This window comes from Lampetra planeri, chromosome 15, assembly GCF_965212315.1.
Source record: "Lampetra planeri chromosome 15, kcLamPlan1.2.h2, whole genome shotgun sequence".
Taxonomy (NCBI): Eukaryota; Metazoa; Chordata; class Hyperoartia; order Petromyzontiformes; family Petromyzontidae; genus Lampetra; species Lampetra planeri.
In genome coordinates this window covers 8,840,033-8,852,115 of record NC_136121.1, presented here as the reverse complement: position 1 = coordinate 8,852,115, position 12,083 = coordinate 8,840,033, and the positions used below count along the sequence as shown (strand labels likewise).

At 44.6% G+C, this 12,083-nt stretch overlaps 1 long non-coding RNA gene across 1 annotated transcript in view; it reads left to right on the top strand.

Moving 5' to 3' along the window:
• Positions 1–8,599, top strand: part of LOC144722694 (uncharacterized) — a 50,240-nt gene extending 41,641 nt beyond the window's left edge. Inside the window, exon 3 of the long non-coding RNA XR_013586080.1 lies at positions 7,948–8,599. This is a non-coding gene — a long non-coding RNA (uncharacterized LOC144722694). The remainder of the gene's footprint in view (positions 1–7,947) is intronic.
• Positions 8,600–12,083: the final 3,484 nt, after the last annotated feature.

Genomic DNA, 12,083 nt, shown 5'->3' with positions numbered 1-12,083 from the left:
TTATTATAGTATATTTCATCTACCTAAGTGAATGGTAACAATATCGGCGTGGGCTTTACCGTATTCTTGAAATGAATGTTAAATTGTCTACTCCCAATTTATTTACATATCCCATAAACATGCACATAATTATCGCCCTTGCTTTAATCTTTAGCTTTTGTTAATTATTTAACCATCATCAATCTGTTGCAAGGATCAGCTGGACCAATGAATCTTTTTTTTCATATATACCTGAACATTCCAGTCTTGGTTTTAATCACAGGACATGGTCAGGGACGCGGTACACAATGCCATCGTACCGATGATGTGCCTGTTACTCATTTCAGTTTTATTCTACACCAAACGAACAGAGCTTGTTCCCAACAGGTCAATTGCAAAACACTAATTTGAGAGAAACTTGATCACCCACAAAACCTAATTGTCTTGCAAGTAGGCATTTGTTGAGAGTAAGTGAATTCAGTGGCTGAAGTGAGTGAATTATTCTGCAGTCGTCTATAGGGAGATAATACAATGAAAACGACTGCAAGTGAATAGTAGTGTTCCATTGAGGCTGGCGTGGGTTATCTTAAAAATGTGGGTTTTCATGTTTTTACAGCACTCGTCATGATTAAACAGCCATAAAATGCCAGCAAAAAGCCTCATCGAGCACGAATTTTTGTTATTCAATAATAATGAATATTTTCAGGCGGCAAATGTATGCCTAAATATATAAATATTCATATATTTTGACTACATATAAATCCATGGTTTTGCTGTTTGACAATGCCAATTTTAAAGGGAATCCAATACCTAAAAGCGCAATATTTATGGAACTTCACAACATATGAATGTTTCTGTGCACTTTGTGTTGCCTGGCACCTTCGTGAACCATCTGCAAGATCTCTAGGAAGCCCCTCAACACAACATCTCATGTCTCGCGATGCAACCAATGCATCTGATTCCTGCACACGAGCTGACTTCATCGCTCAACTTACGCGGTTAATGTCCCCTTGCACGTGCCCCGGCCTTCGCCTGCCACTCCAGCGTTAGCCTTCACCGCCGGCCATCGTCTCCTCCAGCGACGGTGTCCTTCCAAAGCCCACGTACCTTACGTCGTAATAGACTTGCTACGAGACGTATGCGAACTGCAACAACAACAACAAAATGATGGCACAGGGTTGAATTCTTACGCGTAAATGCGCCACGTAATAGTCTCACAAGGGTGACTTTACGTTTTCGGTCACATCATTTATTCACACGGTGGGTTTTTTTCTGCTTGTGCCTCTTTCCGCTTTGTAGGTGAATTTCATCGGCGTTGGCAACCAGCAGGGAACGCCTTTTGACCAGCGCCATCTCATGGAAGTTTACTTAATTGACCCCGTGCCGTTAGGTATTAAGAAACACACAGTTTACGCTTTCGCACCAGAAAGAAAAAAAACGCAAAACAAAAGATATATAATCCTGCGCGTCTGTTGTGTGCAGCTGATCTAGAGGCATCTACACAGGTGCAACACGCAACAGAAATGTGATTCCTAGCAGGTGACGGCGACCACATCACTTCAAATATTACAAGCTATGGGCCGCTTGTGACCTGTTTGGTTTTTCGTGAGTAATTTTCCATAATCCACGGTGCCCCTGTTGAATGTGTGGGCATCGTAAATTACTAACAGTTATGATATTCTCCTTGGTTCTTTCGGTAAAGTCACGTAGAAGGGAAATAATAAAATAATAAAAATAAAACATAATAAAAAAATTCTCACGACGTTGCGGCCACAACGCAAGCAGCCGTCCTCAGGTGAAGAACAAGTCTGTCGGAAAGACAGCGTCTTATTATTTTATTATTTTATTATTTCCCTTCTACGTGACTTTACCGAAAGAACCAAGGAGATGAATCCCTGCAGTCACGAAAGCTTTAAATCGATATTTACAACGCTTTGTGGATCCACTGCTGGATGAAGGCCCCCCCACATCGTGCTGGGTTGTCAATGTGGGTTGGTGAAGGGGAGAGGCCAGGACGGGTTCAGACATCGCTCGCCACTCAACGTTAGCCAAGGCTTGGACTCAAACTCATGTCACTGGTTCCATAGCGCAATGTGCTAACCATTAAGTCACTGCTCCACCAATCAATATATATATACGCATATATATTGTAAAAGACATTTCCGAGCATTGATAGCCATACGTATTGGTAGACATATAATGGTAGCTTGATTGTGATCAAAAGGGACAGCTGCCATTGAAGAAGTGATCCACAAAGCATATCCAGTACAGCAGTGCCAATAATGCTCCAGTCAACCTCGCCAGGCCAGCTCCCAAATGCCCCCAAGTTCACCACACCACAGGTGCCCCCCTCCCCCCAGCAGCTCACTCCACACCTCTCCTGCATCCCAGAGGTGGTGCTAGACATCAGCAAACTAAGCAAATGCTTCGGGACTCAAACTTCTCAAGAGGTCACAGATGTGTGAAAAGAGCAAACAAATTGCGAGTGAACAAAATATCTGCACGAATTTCGCTACTGATATGCATTCAACATAACTCATTTACACACTAATCTCTCCCATCCCCACCTTATCTGTATCTGTCTTCTCCCATCGAACCTCATCTTCGCCCCTGCGTCTCTGTGATTTCACTCCACCCCTGTCTCAATTGCATCTCTCTGTGTCACCTTCATCTGTCTTCACGATAGTGACGTCTACATTCGTCGACGTTTCTCTCTTCTTGCTGCAGCTCCGTCTCCTCTCTATCATCTCCCTTCCGACATTTCGTAGGATTCATATTCTTGGTTCTTTCGGTAAAGCCACGTAGAAGGGAAATAACAAAATAATATGAATATAAAACAATAAAAATTCTCACGACGTTTCGAAAATTTCCTTGCTGTGGATTTCACACCTGATGATGATTGCTTGTGTTGCAGTCGAACCGTCGTGAGAATTTTTATTGTTTTATGTTTGTATTATTTTGTTATTTCCCTTCTACGTGACTTTACCGAAAGAACCAAGAATATGAATCCCTGCAGTCACGAAAGCTTTAAATCGAAATTTAAATCTCGCTAGGAGTTTATAAATGGAAAGATGGGTGGGTGGCGTGGATGACGGGAGGAGGGGGGGGTCATCCAAAATCATTTCCGCTTCGGGCACACAGTGGGCAAATGCCACCACTGCACTCCCCACTCTCCGTGAATGTCCCGCTAGGCTGCTGCTGCTGCAGGCAGAGGCGATGTCTTTCTCGCATATCCTGGCTGCCTCTCCATCGCGGCTCCCCCCCCCCACGCCTTATCTGTCTGCAATGACGGATAATTAAATATGTATCGTTTGCTGAAAATTTTCTATGTGGGCTAACGCTTTAAAAATTTATGGCCTGAATGAATAAGGGCCAGCCTCGGCGGGCCTTAATTAACGAAGCAAAGTCAAATGACCCGACTGTGTAATTAAGGAAGAATAAAATATCAGCTAATTAAATACATGTCATATTACCGGTAATTACCCATCATTATTCCTATAATTTAGTTGCATGCCTAACTGGAAGCTAAAAGCCCTGCTTCCTTTAAGCCAGCAAAGGCTTATCAACAAGAGGCCTAGGTAAGATGCTGTAAAGATTGCCAGAGGGGACATGCATTATTTCTTTTACAACTCTGCACAATTAAAACATGTACAGATATGCCCACATGCAAAACTGCTACGCTCCGCTCTGCCAGGCTACTGCATGCAGCGCAATCACGCTTCCAGCAAACGGCAAGTCTATTGACGGTGATTTAGCGCACACTGGACTTGCGATCGAGAGGTTCGCAGGTTCACTCTCCCAGCGTGGCAGTTGAAACCGTGGGAAATTTTATTCACATCTCCCCTGCCCCGCTCAACGGTATTAATGGGTACAACACAGTCGATCAAGCAGGCCACGCGTGGTGGGGTGAAGTGTGGGTTTAGTGGATGCCCTTCCTTGAACAAGCAATTGCGTGGGACGGGAAGACTAATGCGTTACCATTAGCCTTCACGTCCCACTGCATTTGTTTGGAATTTAAAGTTTGCCTCATTGTCTCAAACCTAGGCACGTAGTATAACCAGAGGACTAACGTGGGGGGTGGAGTGGCAGCACAATAGTTGAGCACGGTGCTCACTGTGAACTTGGCAACCTGAGTTTGATTCCTGATGACGGCCAACATCGGTATCTGAACCAGACCTGAGCAACCCCTCCCCCATCCTTCAACAACCTGCACTGACCAGCATTGTGAAGTATGGTCACCCCCCCCCCCCCCTATGAAAAGCAGAGCACATGTTGAGTAGGGTTACCACATTTTCCACTGTAGACCAAACCTGACCATATTTCTCAGTCGGCCTTTGTCTGGCCAAACTGGGCAGTGAACCGTGTTGAAAGGCAACACAACCCCAGTACCAGATGTTTGTAGAAAACCAAATGCTGGCATCTGAACGCAGAGGCCAATTCCTGGACTGGCGAAGTCAAACGTGGACATTTGGCTGCTATAAATTTACGCATGATAAGCCACTTCGTTGAGCTACCGGTCGTGGCCAGGTCTCTTCTGAAAAAGAGCTGTATAGCTCAGTTGGCCTTACCTGTTAAAATAAAAATTGTAGTAATAGGAAGCCCTCATCCAGAATAGGATTTTGACAAAAGGTAGTACATTAAATTAGCTATATAGCTAAATGGGCCTTACATGGTAAGATACAAAGGTTCGTTTTTAGTTTAGTTTTCATCCAGCAATGGATTAACAATAGGCTCTAAATTATTACTGTAATCGTTATCATAATAATATACCGCAGTACAGGGTGCAAATAATATTCACTCACACGTAAGCATTTATAAACAGTGGTTATGGCATTTCTATTTTATCCGACTGGACCGGTTCAATTGCCGGCCATTGCACATCACGTGGCAATTGGTATATGAACCTGTCCCTGGCCTTCCCGTAGGTCAGCTCGGCCTAAAGTAAGTGCCTGGTGCCACGGGTCAATGTAAACACAAGGGACACATAGGCAGCCATGCGTGCATGACGAAAGACTCCCCATGCCACGTCAGCCATGGGGGTTGTGTGACCATACTTCATCACTCTGGTCGTTATGTGTGTTGGTGAAGATGAAGATGTAAATTCCGGGTTCAGATGTCACTCACCACCGTGGCCATAAATCAAACGCAAGACGATGGGTTAATAGTGCACAAGTGTGCTAACCCATTGCGCCCACCAGTCTGCTCATCGTCCCATGTTGTATCGGCCTGAATAGGTGCTCGCTTACATCGTCACTCTCTACTCTTTGATTCTTTCGGTAAAGTCACGTAGTTAGAAATAAAATAAAGCAAATCACGACGTTTCGATCGCAACACAAGCGGTCGGCATCAGCCTGATGGATTCCTGCAGTCACGAAAGCTTCAAATCAACATCGTCACTCTCCTCGAAAGCCTCTAAGTCTTTTAACAGAGTACTGCACGTTTGAACTATGTTTTTTTATATTCTTCTTCGAAATGTACATAATACAGTCGTACATTTAATTATATGTACGTACATTTCCACGCATAAGTATGCGCGTATGTACGAGTAGAATATTTATGACACACACGTGCGCGTAATGCTGATATAAATTAAAATTAAAATAGCAATCTCGTTAGAGTAACGGTCCTTCGTAATATGCCCCCCACTCACTATGGCTCCCAAAGCCCCCTTTGTGTTGCAACCCCCTTTTGCTACAGCAATAATACATGAAGCCATTACAGCTCCATCCCTTAAATAAATAATCTGAATTTGTCGATTTTTAAGGAGTCTGCATGTGTGGCGTATGTACGCTAATGCCTTACACTTAACGCTGGAATTTAACCGTCAGGCTGAAGGGCCAATGTCGGCCTTTGTGCTCACGCGACTCCAGTCCAATATTCGGGAAAGATGGAAAATGTAACGTCGGCGACAGGACGTAGAGATACAATGTCGGTGTCGGTTAGATCAAGGCACCTTTCTGGTTAGGGGCCGTCCATAAATGACGTCACGCACCTAGGGAGGGAGGGGGGTCAGACATTTGTGACTATGACGAGGGGGGGGGGGCGGGTTGAGAAATGTGACGTCACATCAAAATGCGCAACTTTAAAAAAATATAGAATTGTTATAACAACACTAATTGTTATAAAACACTCCTAGAACATCAGAGTGCAGCGCCACATTAAATACGCACTACAATGACGATAGTTTAAAGCGATTTGAAGCATGTTTTATTTTCAAAATAGAAATATGGTTTTGGGTAGGGGTGGGGCAGAGTTTTGTGACGTCATATTCGAGGGGGGGTCTGACTTTTTGTGACGTCGTGTGACGGGGGGGGAGGGGGTCAAAAATCGTCTAAAATCGCGTGACGTCATTTATGGACGGCCCCTTAAGGGGCATCTCCAGTGCTTCGGCCAATACCCTGTGACGTCATGGAACGCCAGTTCAAAGGCGATTTTTCTCTAAAACAAACGGTGGTTAGGCAGTGGTTTGCAATGCTACGCTCTGAAAACCAAGCAACCTGAATTTGATCTCTAATGTTATTTGTAGAAAAGAAACATATCACGTGATTCATCTTCTTGGTTCTTTCGGTAAAGTCACGTAGAATGGAAATAATCAAATAAATGTTTCTTTTTATTATTTTATTATTTCAATTCTACGTGACTTTACCGAAAGAACCAAGAAGATGAATCCCTGCAGTCACGAAAGCTTTAAATCAAAATATCACGTGATGTTTTTGTCCAGTCTCAACTTGAGCCCAAGTTTTCAGCGGAACTGACTCAAACCCTCTGACACGGCCACTGATCCACTGAGCCTCCAGGCCACCTTATGCTTCCTCCATTTCAATGCAACTTTTGTATTTATTCAGGAGCATCTCGTGGGGTGTGAGTATTATCAATAGCTAATGTTGTATAGCGAAGAGCCTACGGGTAGCGGCTGTGGTCACAGTGGTTTAGTGCAGTGGTGCTATGAACCTGACGACCTGAGTTTAGTTCCCGGCTGCAAGCTGATACTAGTGGCGAGCGTTATCCGGCGAAGTCGTACTGACCAGCGTGGTAAAGTGTGGTCAAACAATCCGCATGGCTGATACAATATGGAGGGGCCTTCATCCGTCAGTGGATGCAAATAGCGCTTTAAGTTGTATTCCTTTTATGGAGGCTATAGAGGGTTTGCAATAGCCACGTGACGATACATCAATTCAGTGTTTAAAATATATTCTTACACTCACAATACTTGCATCGAATCAGGCAAATCTAAATCTTTGATCGCAACGTATTAAAATGATACCCTCTTGTCACGTTTAGGATAATGGATCAAATCTTCTCAAACGCGATGGGGGGAGGGGAAAAAACGAGAAGAAAAGTAATCGAACATTACACCGCGTTCATCGAATTTGCTGGGAGATGTGAAATCAAAGAATGACTAATCTCAAAACAACGTATATTTCCCATTATGTTACCATTTAGACGTCAGGGGCCGTCCATAAATGACGTCACGCACCGGGGGGGGGGGGTCAGACATTTGTGACGATCTGTGACGAGGGGGGTGTTGAGAAATGTGACGTCACATCAAAATGCGCAACTTTAAATAAATATAGACAACACGTTCTACTTAATTAAACAGACTTTTTAATAAATGTTTCTCCTACAACATCAGAGTGCAGCGCCACATTAAATACGCGCTACAATGACGATAGTTTAACGCGATATGAAGCATGTTTTATTTGGGGGGGGGGGGCAGAGCTTTGTGACGTCATATTTGAGGGGGGGGGTCTGACTTTTTGTGACGCCGTGTGACAAATGGGGGTGGGGGTCAAAAATCGTTCATAATCGCGTGACGTCATTTATATACTGCCCCTTACAGTTTTTTTTTCCATTGGACAGCACTACACGAGTATGCAGTTTGTCCGGACTAACACATCTGTATATCCCTACAGAGCTAATCACGTAGCTGCCTCTTCGTTCTCTTTTGTTATATCCCTCTTGGTTTAGATGGCATGCGGATGGACGGACCTCACAATCGACAAGATGCGACAAGTGGGGAGATAACGTGCCTGGAGGTAATCCATTGCATTGTTTTCAACACCGGACAAGTGGAAATTAGTGGCGCGTTAGTTAACCTTGCGTAATTAGCCTCGCTTGCAATGAGCCTAATGAAACAGTGCAATAATAACTCATTAAAATTTAAGCTGTGTGTCTGCAATTAGGCCTAAAACAAGCACCCGCTTACAAATACACACACTATTTGCTTATTTATAAATTCGATCATTTATTTCTTAATTCATTCACTTGTTGGTTCATTCAGAATCTGCAGAGGGCTGTGGTTATTTAATTACTACAGGACTGAATTTCGTGCACCAGGGATATGCACCAGTTTAGCACTTTGATGCTAATTAATTACTGTAAAACTGGAGGGTGCTTCTCTCCTGTATATTACAAATGGTCAAAGTGATTTCCTGCTCAACTGGGTATTGAGACTGTGCTCATCTCTCATATACAGGTAATTGTGGAAATTCCACATTACTATGGTGGGGGGACGAGTCTATCCATATCCATTGGCTAACCACTATTGACTTCTGCAACAAGTTTTACAAATTCCAATCTCAAAAACTCACAATATCTGACAAATTAAAAAAAATGGAAGAGGGGAGCGGTGGTGCAGGGGTTGCAGCAGTGCTGTGAACACTGCACCCTGAGTTCGATTCCCAGCCACGACTGACATCAGCGGCGATGGATACGTGAACCGGTCCTTGGCCGCCCTCCAGAAACCCACACTGACCAACGGTGATGCTGTATGGGCAAAGAACCCCGATGAACACTCCGGAATGGGGAAGCCTTCATCCAGCAGTGGATTGAGAAAGGGCTGAAGAAAGTAAAAGTTACTAAAGTGTTCATCTTCTTGGTTCTTTCGGTAAAGTCACGTAGAAGGGAAGTAATAAAATAATAAAAATAAAACATAATAAAACAATTCTCACGACGTTTCGGCTACAACGCAAGCAGCCGTCTTCAGGTGAGAATTGTTTTATTATGTTTTATTTTTATTTTTTTATTACTTCCCTTCTACGTGACTTTACCGAAAGAACCAAGAAGATGAATCCCTGCAGTCACGAAAGCTTTAAATCGAAAAATACTAAAGTGTTGTCAGGGAGGACCTGAAGAATCTCAATAACTGAGAGTGAGAACACGGCTAGGAGAGGGGAATTCAAGAAAGAGGAAGCAATGGAGGAAACTGGCAATGAGACCTGACCCCAGCAAGTAGGAAATACGAGTGAGAAATAATTGCCGGCCGTGGGGGGTTATTTGACCGTACAACACTTCCACCACCACACTCGTGGCGATGCCAAAGGCTTGTGTGGTTTTGTGATTGCGTTCGGCACAGAAGTGGGCACGTAAAAAAAGTGCGGTCCAACAACAGATCACCGGGTGGTTTTCGAGCCTGTAAAGTCACCTACCGTAGCGATCAACCTCCCTTGGGCCGAGGCTCAACATATTGCCAAGGACAGGGAGAAAGTGGAGGGAACTCACTGCAGCCTCATGTCCCGTGGGGGATGAAGAGGATTAACTAACTATGTCACTTCCCATGACTGGGCGGTGGAGGTCATAATTACCTCTCCCAACACTTCTCGTGGACGAACACTTAGCCAGGCGTTGGCGGCGACTCAAGTCGACCAAGGGGACAGGAGACATCTGCGATGCGCTTGGCTTTGAGATGTGGTTGATCAAGAGCACGAGCCCCGTTAAGCGTGTTTGTGAGCGAGGGTTGCCTTGTCGCCGCACTTAATTTGCGTGCACACCCAGACTTTTTACAGAGTACACGCCGGAGAGCCAGCGCCTGCAACATTAATGATCTAATGCAGCCCAGGGCTGAAGCCGAGGCTCAGATGTTCACACCGTTGGCTTGTGCGCTTGACAGCCTTGGCAGGAACTACAGAAAATTGCATCCAAAGTCTACGCGAAAATTACAACAAACATAATGAATAAACTAAATGTACATACGTCAATGAATTGAGAGGCGTGTTTGTTATTTTACTCACCTTATTATCCACCTTGTAATAAAAACGCAATCGTACTCTGTGAACGGAGTAATATTTGACGCAAATCTACGATCGAATTACGAGGAAACACGAGTGACCTCGTCGGATCTCGGAAGCCAAGCGGGTGCGAGCCTGGATAGCGCTTGGATGGGTGACCACCATGCACGCACAGGTCGTCCACAGGTGGCTCTAGGGCCGTGCTACGTGCTTTTCAGCAGAGGGCAGCAAACCAGGAAATTGTCCTTGTGTTCTACAGCACTTCTATGCTCCCGCGTCTATGCTCCCCACGTTCCACAACCCCGCATCGACCAACATGCTGAAACATGAGTGGGAAGGTCTTTTAGCAGCGGATTTCAAAGGGCTTTAAGTAAATGTTTACGATTATTTCTACTTTGTGAATGTGAAATTAATAATTAACCGATGCTCTCTCTGAAAAGAACACCGAATGCTTCGGAGATTATTCCTGTCGATTTCCTTCTTCTGTCACGCTGTTTCTTGACGAAATTAACCCCTTTTTTGCCCGAGGCAATGCCAGTTGATTTTCCCAACAGCATTCTCAGATAAAATCTCTTCGGAGACTAAAACGAAATAATGTCCTCGCCGGGCGTATAGGCACACGCATTGCAATCCTGCGCTGTGGATCGCACAAATGTTGTGAAACTCCCTTTCCATGGGCGCCGAGGATGTGCCATACCCTGGCTCGCCAAGAGACGGCGGTACAGCAAGTGGACTAACTGCCATCTGTTTACATCTGTACGGGGGATTAGTGTTGCTCCCTCACCCGCGTGGGTTTCTTTTCCAGGTGCTCTCCAATTTCCTCCCACCACGTGTCATTAGTCGGTTGAAAATGGCTTCAAATACAAACCCAATGTCGTGGCAGGACTCTCTTGAAAAAAGAGGCATACGGCTCAGTGTGGCACTCCTGGGTAAATAAGTAAATTGTACGTACAATAATAATAAAACTATTAAACTAAAAACACAAGTGATAGCTCCACGAAGTGGCTTATCATGTGGACATTTATAGCAGACAAATACTCTAAATATGGAGAGAAAAGCCAGAGGACCCGGAGAAAAATCAATGCAGCCAGGGGGAGAGAGACATGCACACTCTAAATACAAAGGCATCGAGATCGAACCCACGCACGGCCTCCTGCATTCCAGACGAGATGGTTAATATCTTGCCACCGTGGCGAATGATCATCAGGGTCCCTAGGACAGAGGTGGGAAACTTGAGATCCGTGGGTCGTGTCTGGCCCACGACTTCATTGCATACGGCCGGTGGCCACATGAGGCCTACCACTTAGAAAGGCTTCCAAATAACGATATCTATTTGTCACTGCAAGCTTATTTGATGTATGTCTACTTCGGAACTGTGGCCCGGCATCACCTTGTTAGTTAGAGGAATGGAGGTGCAAACATCGGATTTGTGTTGGGGAGGCGAGCCAATATATATTTTTCGCATTATTAGAAAACCCTATGGTGTGTATTAATGCGTGGCCAGAAAACAATGTCACTTAAGTCAGTTTCCTTACCCGTTTTCTTACTCCTAATGTACTTGTGCGTCACCCTACCGTTGCATAGCTGCGGATCACTCAAAGACTGCAAGATAACTACTTTTCCCTCACCAAAGTTCATCCCCTTGTTTAGGGGAACGAGCGCCACGGGGGACAGCGGAAATCTCCGTCAAGTGATGCCACCTGAGGGAACTTAAGTTGGCCAAAGACCACACAACGTCAAGGGGCGTGGGGAATTCGGGGGAGAAAATGCACCAATCTAAATGCAATCAGTCCGCATAAGTTGCAGTAATTGGTTTGTAATTGCGACAATGTTTAACCTCAAACTGTGATTTCCTCCTGAATATTTATTTTTTGTCCAATTTAAACACTTTGGGCGGCCAGTATTAAATATTAAAGGCCTGTTTATATTTCAGTTTTGGCGGCGGCCTGCCGCACAAGCAAATTATAATAAGGGAGAAACGCAGGATGCTCGGATAATTTAATTTCATTAGCGACTGATGCCACCCACTGGTTTGCCTTGAATGCTGCACTAGGAACACCACGCGGAATATTAAGTTCAATTAGTTCCCATTTAATT